This window comes from Desmodus rotundus, chromosome 6, assembly GCF_022682495.2.
Source record: "Desmodus rotundus isolate HL8 chromosome 6, HLdesRot8A.1, whole genome shotgun sequence".
Classification (NCBI taxonomy): Eukaryota; Metazoa; Chordata; class Mammalia; order Chiroptera; family Phyllostomidae; genus Desmodus; species Desmodus rotundus.
The window spans coordinates 147294487-147310006 of record NC_071392.1 but is presented as its reverse complement, the minus strand read 5'-3'; the positions used below and the strand labels follow the sequence as shown (position 1 = coordinate 147310006).

Genomic DNA, 15520 nt, shown 5'->3' with positions numbered 1-15520 from the left:
ACCTATTTTTAACTGAATGAATGAATTCTTGGGGATGTGGATCCCCTGGGAAACAAAAAATAGGTCAGGCCTTGATCTGATTTACAACTAAGTGAGAAGCCTAAGGACCTTTTAGTTCAATTATGAAAACCCCTGTACTTCTGTGGAAACTGTCAGTTTTCTGCCTCAAGCAAACAAGAATGGATGTTGTATAGAAGGTTCACATGGACGTGGTAAGCCCAGACGAGGAAGGGAAGATGCAGTTGGGGTGAGGGAGATGTCAGGAAGCTTAGGGAGAAGGGGGTACGTGAAAGTGCCTGACATTTGCAGAGCATTCCTGGGACAGCGCCCCCCTCCGTTTAGCTGCACTCACTCGCAGAAAGCCCCGTTCTGAGCCGAGAACCATGCCTGCCCTTGGGTTGTGCTGGGTGCTGTTGTTTTCCGTCTAATTTTGTTATTGCTTTGAACAGCTTTACTGAGGTGTAATTGTCAGACCATAAATGGTACGTATTTAAAATCCACAATTCACGTTGTGACGTACACACCTGTGAAGGCCTCACAGCCGGCCTGACGAACACACCACCGCCCCAGGCTTTCTCAGGCCCCTTCATGGTCCCGCCCCCCACCACCCTGCCCCCAAAGCTTTCTGAATGACTACGTTTTTATTCCCTTTCCCACCTTCTTATTTTTAATAATTAAATACATCGATGTTATCATCCCGGGGTGCCTTTCTTCTGGGAGTGGGCGCTCATGGTATTTTTTCCATAGCCCACTTCTGAAGAAGCAGCCTCATCTCTTGATATTCCTTATTGTAGATACAAATGCTTCCATATCAACTCTCACTTTGATTTCTTCCCTGTGAAATCGGAAATAAGGCTCATTGGAGATTTTGGCACACGATGGGAGAAGTCCAACAAAGGGAGGTTCTGCGTGGGTGGCTTCATGTGCAGGGGAGGGCGGAACAAGCCAGGTTCCATGCCCATAAAGCTCACAGCTCAGAAAGGGGAACTGGTAAATAAATGCCAGGTAAATCCAGGTACATAAATACTTACTTATGAGGGAGGACATAAGGTGTGCAGTGGTAGAAACTGTGTTTTTGTTTTCCTTGTGACCGTAAAGCATGAAGAATGGCCTTGAATGGAAGCAGACAACTGGTTGACGGGGGGTTCTTTCTCAGCCCACAGCTTGGGGAAGCCTGGGGAACGACGTTCTAGGCTAGATCATCTGCAGATGCTAAGAACCGGGGGCAGGAAAGACACTGGGGCCTCAGGGGACAGCAGGCCACTGTGGCTGGATCAGGAGAGACTTGAAGAGAGGCCCTGGGGCCCAGCTGGAAGAGCGGGCAGGGGCCAGATCAGAGTCCAGGAAGGACTTGGAAGGACTTTGAGTTTTATCTAAATGCAATGAGAAGCCATAGGAAGGTCTCACTCAGAGACGTGGCCCAATTTGATCTGTTAGAGATTACTGGTTTTCATTAATGGACACATAAATTCAAAATGTTTCTGAGTAAAACAAACAACTGTGGGTAGTTATAAAAATAATTATAAAAATAAAAATTCCCTCTGTATTATGGTACCTTATCTAAACAAAAATAACGAATGACTGTTTTATATTGAAGTCTGTTATCAGGCACAACTCCGAGCATCTAACTGATATTTCTCAGTTGCCTCTACAAAACATGTATTATTCCTATTTTACAGAGGAGAAAATTGACTCAGAGGTTCAATAGGGGTCAGTAATTTCCCCAAGTCTGCAACACCGTGAGACCAGCTTACCTAAGTAAATCAGTAGGACCAGGGGAAACATCTCTTTCTCTTGAGACTCATCTGCAACTTTTAGACTCAAGTGCACATTTAACCCTCTGTCCCAGCCTCCCTGGGAGCTAACGGTTGTTACAAAGGAAACAGGTCACACACAGGAAGGAAGGGGCGGTGGAGGAAAATCTCTGGGGTGAAGAACACGTGCTGGTGGGACCCTGGGGCCAGGGACAGAGAGCCCACGATGGTCAGGGTGTGGGTGGGTGACTCTCCACCTGGCAAAGGAACACACAGGGCAAGTCCCAGACCCAGACAGTTTGGGCAACATGGAACTTTTGGCAAAAACACATCTCAGCACCGCACAAATGTGGGTATTTGTTCTTCTTACACAAAAGGCCTCAAAAAGTTAAAAAAAAAAAAACTTTAAAAAGAAGGGTCATAGCACTTCTCAAAAGGTTAAAAAAAAACTAACTGTACTTCAAATAATGGGTGGATGGGTATGATGTGGCCTCCTGATTCAGAGTGCCCCAGCCAGAGGTCAAACAGTCAGAGGTCAGAGGGTGGGCAACGTCCATTCAGTGAGGCGTGCTGGGAGGCTGGAGTCAGCAGGCAGAGTGGCGTGGGTGTCCAAGCAGCTCTGGACTGGGCATCCAGGATACTGAGTCCTCCCCAGCCATTCACCACGAGACCCTAAGGTCTCTGTCTCTCTGATTCTCATTCATATAAAGGAAGTGAATGATGAACTTGATCTAGATACGTAATTTATCCCCACTCTATTTTTCCCTACAGAATATTTTGCCTACTAACATAATAATAGCACCTTTTTTATGAATTTGTGTTACGAGTGTTACAACATTCTACACTGTGAATTCAGTACCACTTTAAATAGGATTCAGTTTTCATTATTCCCAGGAACACCTACACCTCAAAAATAGAATATGTGTGTACACAAACTCTGATACTTATTTAATCTAGAGATAATGTTTAGTGCTCAGGGAACTGCAGACCCTGACACCCACTCCTGGCCTCAGGAATGAGGAACCACTGCAATGGGAAACATGAAAGATCGTAATTCTAGAAAGAAAGGAAAACAGCCGATTGTAGAAGGGAAAGAGAAATGACTCTCTAGCCTGCATGGAGATCAGGCTGCTGACTCCTGCCTCCTCCCCTCTGCTTCCTGAGTCCAGACAGGAGGATGATACCATCCTAACAACCCGCCCTCCGAGAGAAAGGTCCTTCTAGGTTCGAGAAGCAGATTCTTTACCCCTGACCGGATGAAACATGTCTTCACCAGCATGCAGACCCTGGGCTGGTTTCTAGAATGGCTTATAAGATAAGGACCATTCAAACAAGCTTCCTGGCATTGAGAGAATTCTCTTGGCTGCTTTCCGAAGATTCTCAGAAGCGAAACTTCTGGATCTTGAAGCAGAGACCCAAGTCTGGCAGCTGGGGCTGGCCTCTCTCTCGGCTTCTGCTGCGTTCATGGTTTTCTCACAGATTCCTTTGTCAGAGGTGCTGATTTTCTCCTCCCCGAGCTCATTAATTTCTCAGCATTAATACACTTACATTAACTTCCAATTAGGCGCCACTTCTCACGTACTTATGGTAGTGAATGCCCGTGGGCCACATTTGCGCCTTTACGTTCAAGCCAGTCCACACCTGTGCTCGGTGCTGGGTAAGGCACAGGCAGACAGAGCAGGAGCCACTTACCAAGTATGGGTCACACAAGACTCCTCTCCCTTAGCCTTTTAGTCAACACAGTAAACAAATATTTGAGCAACAACTGCATTCCAGGTACTATTCCTGATGCCAAAGATTTTTGGCAGAGAACAAGAGTCAAAAATCTCTGCCTCTCAGCGTACATAGATTATATCACAGGTTAGCAGTTCATAAGCGCCAAGGAGGAAAAGCCAAGAGTCAGGGAGTAGAGGGTGGGAATGCTCGAGGCTGGCAAAGGGTGGAGAGGGTGTTTGTGTTGAAAAGCGGAGCCTTAACGGGGACTTGGATCAGGAAAAATTCACCCATGCAGATACCTGGGGGAAGAGCAATACAAGAGCTTGGGGACAATGAATAAAAGACTCTCAGGAGGGTGCATGACCAGTCTGTCCAAAGAATAGTGATGAGGTCAGTGTGGCTGCAGTTGGACGGGTTAGGAGGTCATGACGAAGCTGAGGTCAGAGAAGTAATGGGGCAGATGGTGTGAGGGCTTGGGGACCTCATGTAGGATTTAGGTTCTTCTCAGTCCAGTGGGGGCCCGTGCCGTGTTTTGAGCAGAGGAGCAGTGAGATCTCCCTTGTGTTTCATTCATTACTTGCTTCTATTTCTAGCCACCTGATGATGGTTTTAACACCAATTGGAAGTTCACATCCAAATCAATGACATTAGAGCCTGCCCAGTGCTTTTTCTCATTCTGTCACTCATCCCACCCTTACCGGCTAACGTTCCTTAGTGAGGTGGAACTTTCTCTCGTCAACTCTGGGGATTTGATTGTCCAGGGAAACATTTCCTGTTGGAAGGTGAAAATAAATGCTGAGGTCACTCTCTTGAATGGCAAACTTTCAAAGATAGCTTCTAAATAAATAAACAGCCACCTGAAATAGAGACAAATGTGCCTTGTGTTTTAAAGGACCCTCTTTGACAATGTTACTTCTTTATACTGGGTATGACATTGCAGCTGGCAGCCACTCCCTCAGAGAGCCGTCCTCCTCTGGAGTCCCCTTTTGGGTGGTACACCCATCATACCTGGAAGAAGAAGGAAGACCCTGGAGGGGAGGGTGCTAATAGCCCCTCCCTAGGTGGGTTGGTCAGATCAGCTGATTGGTATGTCCGGGTCCTAAAGAGAAGCTTAGATGGGGCCGTGTCTCTTCTTGACAACTTTATTATTCTGTGAAGTTCAAATAGCTTCTCCCGGTTTTTAAGGCTCTGTGAAATCTCTGCCCAGATGGTCTTTAACCCCTTGATTCTTTTCCTGTCTCCCTACACATGCGTGCGCACACGCACCCCTGCATTCTGGAAATTGTTATAGCCCCTCTAAACCACCCAGTGCCCCCAAACACACTCTTTTCTGTCCCATCTCCAGATTGCGTCTCTGGTATAATCTCTCCCTGATTTTGTCTCTGGTATAAGTTTGCCCTGGGACATCCTTCTCCAGAGGTCTCCGTTCCTGTTAAATATCATCCTGCAAAGCCTCCATCAAATGCTCCTTCCCTGATCCCCGCCTCAGTAACCCCCAAAGCCGAAATGCATTTCCTCTTTTCCTGTGTGCCCACGCCCCCTTGCCTTACCCCCTCGCTTCTCACGTTCTCCGATGTATAAAGGTTACTTGTGTTTCTGCTATCTCAGCCACGGGTTTATAAATGCCATCAGAAGTAAGGCCAATGCACTGATTTTTTTTGTTTGTTTTTTCTTTTTTTCATTTCTCCAGCGGCTAAAAGTAGCGTCTGGTTCATAGCAAGTACTCACACATTCGTGAAAAGCATCTATACAGCAGCTGTAGCAATTTTCAAATGTCTGCTTTCATTCATGCGTTTAACCAGCACATACTGGGCACCTACTATGCCTCCAATAATGAGCACTGGGGACAGTACAAAAGTGAGGCAGGAAGTGGGTCCTGCCTTCTGGGAGACTCCAGGTTAGAAGGCAATAGAGGGCACATGTGCATTGCTGATTACAAACTTGGAAGTGCAAACAGCCAGAGAGTCGGGAACAATGGTCGAATTCACTCCCGCGCATCCCTTTGTCGCTGATATTTTCTCCAATGGCCTCTGATTCATCCCATCAACTAGGATGAAAACAGCTCTCACTAGGCCACCAGGGATTTTCTCCTGTCCCCAGAAGAGCTTTCAGTGTGAATTGATGTCCTCCCTGAGCCGAGAACAAAGACAGGTCATGTTGTTTCTCACTTATTAATTCAGGCTGGGTTGCTACTCAAATGCAATTTTATAACTTTCTACTAGCAGCCCATACTTTTATTTGCATGGTTCCTGTAAATTAGGATCAGTACAGTTAATCCCAAGGTTTAACTGACTCTGGCTTCCTCTGACTCGCCTGAACGTTTTCCGGGTCCAGTGTGTATATCGGTTTCTCAGCCAGCACTGCGAACACATCTGGGGAGAAAACAGACACTCATAAAGAACTGCTTTTTCTCTCATTTCCTGCTGGTTCAGACTTGCCAGTTGCATCTGGGCCATGCAGGGGGCTTCCTCCCTTGTTAGAATCATCTCTGCTCATTAAAACAGGAGCGTGGAGAACAATCAGAGCTTTGCAATTCTCAGTTCATCTCCTTTCTCTGTTTACTTAGTCATTCACTTAGGTATTCATTTATTCAACAAAAACTGATTAATCACCTCCCTTTTTATATACTCTGCATATTCCCAAAAGGATCAGCAGTGGCTTGTGGGATCAAACATAATGCAAACCAGGGTAGCCAGGAATCAAAGCAGAAAGGAAGGAAGGGGCATAGCCACCATCTCCAAATGCGGTTGGAGTTCGGCCATAGCTCGATTCCAGCAAAAGAGAGATTTGTTGGATTTCTGGGTTTTCGCTTTCTACCCAACCAAAACATGCAAATGTGTGTGCAGAGTATCGTTTTTCCTCCAAACGAAATACATTTATTGAGCACCTAGTGGAGTACTTTGTTCTCGTATGCAAATGCCTTCATAACAAATGGATGGATTCACTGGTTCCCAAATTTTAGTCATTTGCATGCCACCTTTCAATTTTTGGCTTAACGGTGTGGGTAGCATTTATTTTGTAGTTTTTAAAATTAACTTTGAAATGTATCCTTTTAAAAACTTGTGGCTTTCATAAATGGAATATTTCAAATCAGTTGCCATAACTAGAAAGCAATGGCAAAATAAATATAATTTAAAATAATATCCCACTCTAAGTAAACAATGGTAACTCCCTAACACTCGGAGACGTGGCATCTTCCTTTGTGTTACAAGAGAGGTTGGAAGGTGTTAAGGACTAAAATCACACTAACGCAGATTGAAATGGCCAGTTCTCTTGATTATGTCACTAGAAAAGGAAGCCAAGGAAGAAAAATCTCATTGTAGGCTTCAGTGTTATATTATTCCTGTTAAGTGGCATCATGCCTCACCTCACACTGCCCAAGACCCCTTTCATATCGTCCCTCTCCCTTAAAAAACATCGATCAACTAACTAAAGCTGGAGTTTGCGGGGAAGAGTTTCTTTTCTACCTGGATGATATAAAAGGGTTTTTTTTGCTATTACACACATTGAGTTTATTTCAACAAGTGAAACGTCGAGCCACCCTCCCCTACACATTGTGTTACCAACAAAGAATGGCTGTGATGTTTTTGGCCCCAGAACAGAGCGCGTGTGTCTCTGTGAGGTGTCTACTCCAGTTGAGACACTAGAAGATGTGCCCGAGCCCAGCAGCAGTGAACTGTGCCGGACAGCAGAGGGGACTGTCAGTAAGTTTGGAAAGTCTCAACGATTCCCGAATGTCCCCGTCACTTATTAGATGTCCTAGTTTCAGGGTGCTTAGATCAGGATCCTGAGTTCTCCTCATGCTCTAATCGCCTCATCTGCCTTCTTTCCTACCGATGATACATATCAATAAGCAGAGTTACTACTGAATGGGTGGAGATCCTTCAAGGTATGCCAGGGACATTCCACATGTACACCAGCAACGGCACCTAATTTTAATATGAGTTTAATTGGCATTCACTTTGGTTGCGTCTGTCTGCTTTGACAGGTTGGATGGTCTGCTTTCCCAGTTCAGAACCAACACCTTCTCTTCTCGCTTGCTATGGGTCGAATCGTGTTCCTGCAAAATTGCTGTGTAAAGACCCAGCCTCCACTGCCTCAGAATGCAACCCCATTGGGACATAGCCATGCAGGTGTAATTAGCTAAGATGAGGTCATACTGAATTAGGGGGGCTCCGAATCCATTATGACTAGTGTCCTTATAAAAAGGAGACACGTGTGCATGAAGATACACACAGAAGGGGATGCAATGTGAATATGAAGGAAGAGATCGAGATGTGTCTACACACGAAGGCACATCAAAGGTTGTCAATGTAACACCAGAAGCTGGGAGAGGGGCATGGACCAGGGTCCCTCTCACAGTGCTCTAAAGGAACCAACCCTACCAACAGCTTGACCTCTAGCCTCCAGAACTGCGAGGCCACGCATTTCTATTCTTTAAGCCACCCAGTCTGTGGTACCTTGTTATAGCAGCCCTGGGAAACCAATACAACTCACTTCACCAACCCCACTCCAAGAGGGGAGGGTCGGAAATGCAGCATCGCTCCTCCTACTACAGAGTGCTGTCTCTTGCTTGAACAACAAACCTCATTGCTATCATTCACTATACCTCATGTGCAAATGGTTGCCTGACCCAGAATAATGATCTTCCAGCATTTTCAAGGAAAACAAGTGAACCTTTTATTAAAGAAATTGCCATTGATTTTGGGTGTAGTTATTTAGCTATTGGTTAATGAAAAAGTTTACCTAATTTCAGGGAAGAAGAAAAAGGTTTATTTGTCATTTTTAATATATTAAAATTTTTTGATAAAGCCTCAAGGGAAAAGTGGGACTATTTAGTTAAATGAGATTTAGTTAACTGAGTGTTGAAACATATAAGCACTGCTGATCTAACATAAGAAGGTAGCCATATATATTGTAATTTATGATCTGCTTAATTTAAAGGGCATGGGGTTTTCGTTAGTATATTTTAAAATTCTTTAATAATGGTCTCTTGTTACAGTTTTTGTGTGTATTTGTCTTAATGATTTAGAAAGTCTTTAAGTTTTAATAATTATTTTAACTATAGCATGAGTAATAACTATTAATCCTTTTTTTCTTTCCATAGTATTGACCAACTTTCTGTTATAATCAATGGTAAAACTAGTGAACTTTCTCTTTGCCCCTTTGTTCTACCACCCAATTTCAGTTTATTTCTTTGCTGGTGTTTACTTCTGTTTTGTTTTACTTCGACTCGGTTCATCATTTTCACCCATAAAATGTGACAAAAATCACTGCAGTCATACTTCCTCTTCTCCTTTGTCCCTTTAATTCCTCTGAGTTTTGTCAAGGTTAATAAAATGTATATTCTGCTCTGAAACCATGATCCCTGCAGGACATTAGTCTCAGTCTCATTCAGTCCTCAAAACAAGTCTTTTTGCTGTGATTTTTACAGTCATATATGGATGGGCTGAAGTTTTCCCTCCAGTGGATTTTTCAATAAAGACAATGGGGAAATAATATTCTGTGTTCTTGCATATTCAAATATGCATCTGGTATTTTGGCTGGGAATAAAGTTCTTAAATCATATTTTTAAGCCATATTTTCTATCCCTGAGGATTTTGCAGGCAATGCTGCCTATCTTTCAGCATTTGCTGAAGCTATTTCCCCACTGTATCCAGAATGTGAATTGTTTTTCTCTCGGCTGCCCAAAGGAGCCCTCCTTTATCTTTGCCATCCGGGAAATTTACTAGGGTGTGCCATCGTGTTGGCCATCCTGTATCGCTTTCATCAGGGGCTCCAATTGTGCACATCTGGGATAACCCCATCTGTCTTTGATATCAGTGGGTTTTCCTCACTACCTTTTCAACCTGCTTTTCCCATCTCTGTATTCTGTGTTTACTGCATCGCGAGCAGTTTTTGTTCTTCGTTGTGTGACTTCCCGTTTCAAATTCATTTTGGTGTTGGCTTCAGTTTTATCTTCCATTTCTTTCCCCAGACCAACCCGCTCTATTATTTTTTTTTTTCCTTCTGCATTCTATACGTTGGCAACAATACAGCTCTGGGCTTTTAGACTTCTGACTTAGTCTCTGGATTTTCAGTGATGACTGCTTCACGAGGTGGTTTTGTGGTGCTGTGTTCACGGTGGAGACCTGGTCACAATTTTATCTTCCCCGTGGCAATATTTTTTTGTTGAGTGTTCATTAATTTTCACTGTTTTCTCCACTCCATTCCCCCTTTGCTCTTCATAGTCTCTGTCAACCGCTGGAACAACTTTTTTTGAGGTTTTCTTTGTGATTACTTTGTGATTTCTTTGAATTAGATCCCTTGTTTCAGTTATTTGCAGGAGATTTTTTTAAGGACGTGCTAGGGAAAAGTTTTAAGGAAGGGTTTTGTGAGTAAGTATTTTTAGACTTTTCTTTCCCCAACTGGAAGAAATAGGCAATTATAAGACTATTTCCTGGCCCACGGGTACCATTATCTTGAAATTCGGCTTTCGTATGGTTGTTGTGTTTAGTCCTATTCCCTCAGCTTCTCTTTCCTAAACAGGGACTGAGGGGGAGATGAGAAATGATAGCAGCCTAGGAGACGAATTGCACTGTCTACTTCTCATACTGACAGGGAAAAATCAGAGCTGGTTAAAATGCTGACTTCTTACAGCCTGTGACCTCAGACCAGTTACTTCACCTCTTTAAGCTTCCGTGACCTTACTTATAATTCGGGAACAGTACCACCACCGCTTCACGTGAAAGCCCCAGCTCCCACCCATGACACTACTTTGGCCTCCTCTGGAATTAGACAGCTGGAACTTTCTTAATTAAGAATTTGGGCTGCATTTAAGTCTTTGATTTTCCCCAAAAGCGATATTGTAGAAACATAATTTTGCCACATTCCACAGTATCTCCAGCTCTATGATTATCATATTTTGCCATGTGTAATGAGCACCCACGTTTTTGACTCAAACTTTCAGGAAAAAATCTTTTGTTTTAATTTTTTCATTTGATTATTTCTTTATATTTAGATACTTATTTTTTGTATGATAAAGGAAATTTAGCATTTACTTTTGAACATACTGTGGTACAAGAAATTTTATGTGACAAATAATTACCCAACACAAGAACAGATACAAGGCATTTCAGATGCTGCCTGAAACTACCTGTAATGCCCATCTTATTTTTCCCTCAAAAATTTGGGCAAAAAAAGTGGCATTATACACAGAAAAATGTGGTAAATTTTCAGAAACACAGGATAACTCAAGCCCGTCAGCACCGCGTTGGGAGGGTCGGGAATGTGTGCTGGGAAATCCCAAAGAGCAGTGGTAGGTCGTGGTGGGAATTGCGCCATTGAAAACGCGAACAGTGAAAACCAAAACTATGAAGCCGTTTACAGTAGCTTGTTTCTTACTTGAGACACCAGGAGGTGAATGGCACTGACAGTCTGTGGTGGTAAAAGGTGACAGCCGTGGTCTGGCACAAATCAATTGTATATGGACTCTCTGTGTGTGCAAAGGAGGGGAGTGAGCATTCAGTAAATGCCGGACCCCGTTCTAAGAATATATAATATTTTGTATGTGAAGACTGTATATGAAAGCAATTATCCTGATGGAAACCATAGTGAACCAACTTTTTCTTCCATCTCCAGAAATGACATTTTTCCTATATATTTGTCATTACAGATACCAACAGAAGTTATTTAGAAGAAGAGAAACACCATTTCCAGGGCTGGTGGTATTCCTGTGGTTGGTAAGTTTCTCTTTTTAGTTATTTCCTTCCATGAGATTGCATCTTATCATAATATATATTTGTTGTTTGTGTCGATCTGGGTTAGATTAGCCCTTTTCTTGTGAAAAATATAGTTCATGAGGTTAAAGGAGATGACCTTGCTACAGAGTGTGTACGTGAGCTGGTGAATCCATGTCCACCCCTGTGGCAAGTGATTGGTCCAGAGGTGAGCACTCAATCCAAAGTGAACCAATCACAGGCTTTCCTGTGACTTTGGCAAAATAAAATGTGTCAGAAAAAGACTTTCTATTGAGGCTTTTAGGCTGAGTCGGTCGGTATGCATGTCTGGAGTTTCCAGAGGCCATCTGGTCCACCAGGTGGAGACGGTCCATCTAAAACGTGCAAAAAATGAGCTGGTGACAATGTTGGAGCATGTGGATCTCTGGATGTTCCAATTCTGTGAGCCAGTGGAGCGCCCTTTTTGCTTAAGTAGTTTGAGTTGGGCAGAGAAAAAATGGATAGAAATACCCTGATTATAGTGACCTCACTGAAGCAGTGTGGACTGGCAGAATTACACAGGATTAGGAGTTTTATAAAGTAGCCTTGACAGTAACTTAGACTTGCGACCTCAAGCAAGCAACTTGATCTTAGTCTCAACTTCCTTTATGAGTGATATGGTCATATAGGATCACATAAAATCTGAGGCCCTATTTCACCTTCAGTTTTTATTCCAAGTTCCATTGCTTTAACTTAGTTAATTCATAATTATCTCTCATGTAGAAGTCATAGCATTTCCTACACTGATTATTAGCCTAGCTAGCTAGGGCAAGTCTTATTTCTAAGTGACAACCCCATCTCTCTGTTATCGAGTCTCACTCCACCTCCATCCCAAGCAGCTACACTGCAAACGTGCGTTGTTAGACATCCTCAGGCCTGGCACAGCCACGCGTGTTTGGCTCTGAGAAAATCCATCCCTTCTACCCAGAAAGCCAATGTCACTACTTGCATTCAATGAACAGAAAATCATGTACAAAGGCTACTCTGCAATGTCTCTTAATGCTTTTGTTTTTTCCTTTACATCCCTCTAACTCCTGTTCTGATGAATAATTTCTGCACAAGTGCACAGTGAAAACTTCTAATTCTTTTGAAAAGGGGATTCACATCTATTGCACTCAAACGCAAACACATATGTGGCAGGAGACTCGAAGACTAGAAATTCCACTTTAAACTAGCAGCGATAGCCTGCTTTTGAACGGTCTGCACTATTTGTCATTTACCTCCTCAAGTCAGTCAAGAGGATTACATATGGAGATTGCCATGTGTTTTGGATGTAATTATGTACAGATTATTAGTAGTGCATAATTTTAGAAAAACCTGAGATTCATCCTATTAACATTCTCCTATGTGACAAGCTGCTCAGGAAGAGACCCACTTCTACGTGTGTTCTAAGATAAAGAGGAAGCCTCACATTAGGGCCAAGAGTTTGCTTAACTTGAAAATATGTCACTACTACTTGTTGGATACAGACATAAGCAAGACCAGTATGATGGTTAGAGAAGTGAGTTCTCCTAGCTGGCTCCTGTTCCAACTACCTGCTATTAATTGAACTTACCTCCAGTGCGCCCACATATTAACAAAGGGGTTTCATTCACTGTGCATAGCCGCCATATGTAAGTTCAGTAGATAATTTCATATTCAGTTTTATGTAACTTACAAGATCCTAGGCAGACACAGAGATATTTATGCAGCACCAAGAGTTTGGGTTTTTTTTCCTAGACTGGTGTCTCCTCGGTGATTAGTTTTCTGGGAACCTCTCTTTAATTTTCCCTGTAAGCAGAGATAACTTGGACGCCTATGCTATGTCAGAGGCCTTGACATCCTCTAAAAGTTGCAACTCTCAACTTCTAAAATCCTTCTCTAACTCTGATCAATGACGTGCTTTAAATATGCTTATAAAATGTATAGTTTTCCTTTCATCCATTATACTTAAGGACAGACCTTTTGATCCTGTTTAGAATAAACCACCAATGTCAAATCCACAGTGTGTGTGACCATCCAGTGAAAGGAGCCCCAGGCAGGGGGACCCTTTCCCTGCCACCTGTCTGTGCTTGGACTGTCAGGAGAGCCTCTAACTGCTTGCTCTGGCCCCAGTATTTCCCCTCAGGAGTCATTCTCACTAACATCAAATGTACTTTCCAAACTAACATCTGACCCCACGTCACCATCCCAGTCAGAAACCTCCCATTGGCTGCTTGTGGCCTGTGGGATTGATAATGACAGTAGCAATAACTTCGATAATTCTGGAGCCAGAACCTCCTGGATTTACTCTGTGCTAGCTAGACACTGTGTGATATAGTTTGCATGCATTTTATCATTTAATTTTGATAGTAACTCTCCAAAGTGTTAGGGTGGTATAAACTGAGGCTCAAAGAGGTTAGGTAATTTCTCCAAGATTGTATAGTTAGTACGTGACGGAGCCAGAATTCAAACTCAGATCCATCCGGCTAAAGTTACAGTCTTCACCGTGATACTGTTCTGATTCTTCTTCCTAATGAACCCGGGTTCCTTGGCTAGTCCTTCATAAAATGGAAAACCCTTCATTTGTTCTCAAAAACTCTTAATACTCTTTAACATACATCCTCTTCTCCAGCTCAGTTTTCTCTGTGCTGTCTTTAAAAGTCATATTCCATCTTTTAATTTTTTTAGTTTTTTTTCATTTCTCCCAACTTTTCTACCTTCGCTCTTCCTTTTTGTCTTTAGGTATTGTACCCATTCTCTGCATCCTCAGTCAGTCATTCAATGAGCAGGTCATTATTAAGCACCTACTGATTAGTTATTATCCCTGTCTTCTATAAACCCACTGACTAGTAGGGACGTCAGATGCTGAGGGGGGTCTATTCCACGATAGAAATAGCTGGAAAAGTGCCTAGTGCTCAAAAAGGTATTGGGAAAGAGTCAAAATTTTAACCTCTTTATTAAATCTCATCTCATATTTTCAGTGGGAAATAATCTTATGATTTCAGGGAAATCATGAACTCCTTGACCGTAAAACAAAGCCCTACTTTTCTTTTGTGTCACTTTCACTCACAGGTTACACATAGGCACACAGTAAATATTTGGTGCGTTCTTACTAACAAGCACATTTACATGACATAGGTTTTTATGTCCTACCTAATTTTTTCGAAGAATTTCTTGGAGGAATGTGTGTATTTAGTAATATGAATGTCCATATCTGCAAGTATATTGTCAAATATATAGAAGGTTTTTGTGCTAAAGAATAAAGAGCACTGACTAGGAACCAGAAATTAAGAATCAAAACTGAGAGCTGCTAACAGATGCGTGCTATTTGATAAATATCCTCTCTGAGGATAACAGTGATGATTCCTGCCTTATGGGCACCATAGTATTATTATGTTAAGCCAATTGGGTAAGTGACCTGAAAGGCTTTATATAGTATATTCTTTACCAAGTGATTCTCAAAGTGTGATTTGAGAACCCTTAGGGGGTCCCCAGATCAGAGTTCAACCAGAGAAACAGAACCAGCAGGAGATATGTATTAAGAGATCCGTTGCAAGGAATTGGCTTTCATCGTTGTGGGGCTGGCAAGTGTGATGTTCACAGGGGAGGCCATCAGGCAGGCCAGGCTGGAACTGCAAGCACAAACCGAAGCTGCTATCCACAGGTGGAATTTCTCCTACTTCAGGGAAGGCGCAGCTCTGCTTCTAAGGCCTTTCTTTCAACTGATTGACTCAGGCCCATGCCGTTTATCTAGGATAATCTCTCCTAGTTAAAGCCCATTGATCAATCCCTCCACTGGCCGCCCCACCCTGCCCCCCAAACTGTCAGCCTGCTCTCCGTCTCTGAGTCTGTCTCTGTTTTGCTTGTTAGTTCAGTTTGTTCATTAGATTCCACGTATGAGTGAAATCATATGGTATTTATCTTTCTCTGACTGGCTTCTTTCACTTAGCATAAAGAAAAAGAACTCGTGGACAGGGACAACAGTGTGGTGATGGGGGGGCGGGGCATGGAGGTAGAAAAGGGTATGGGGGGGAGTGATCATGGAAAAAATACACCACCAAATGAACCGTTAAAAAAGTAAAGCCCATTGATTATGGACTTTAATCACACCTACAAGGTATCGTCATAGAAACACCTAGACTAGTGCTTGATCGAGGGACTGGGGACTGTAGCTTAGCCATGTAGACATATGAAACTACCCATCACAGTCTACAGGACCCTTTGAGGCATCCACAAATCCTCCCTTTTCCAACTATGGACATACGAAGCTGGATTTGCCTTCATTCACTTAAAACAACATAGTATGGTAGAGTGAATGCATGGACAGGTATG

At 42.9% G+C, this 15520-nt stretch overlaps 1 protein-coding gene across 3 annotated transcripts in view; it reads left to right on the top strand.

Moving 5' to 3' along the window:
• Positions 1-15520, top strand: part of ATP10B (ATPase phospholipid transporting 10B (putative)) — a 229509-nt gene that overhangs the window by 23972 nt on the left and 190017 nt on the right. For all 3 annotated transcript variants that reach the window (XM_045184997.2, XM_045184995.2, XM_053926349.1), the window contains exon 2: positions 11125-11191. The gene's annotated coding sequence lies outside the window, so the exon portion shown is untranslated. The remainder of the gene's footprint in view (positions 1-11124; positions 11192-15520) is intronic.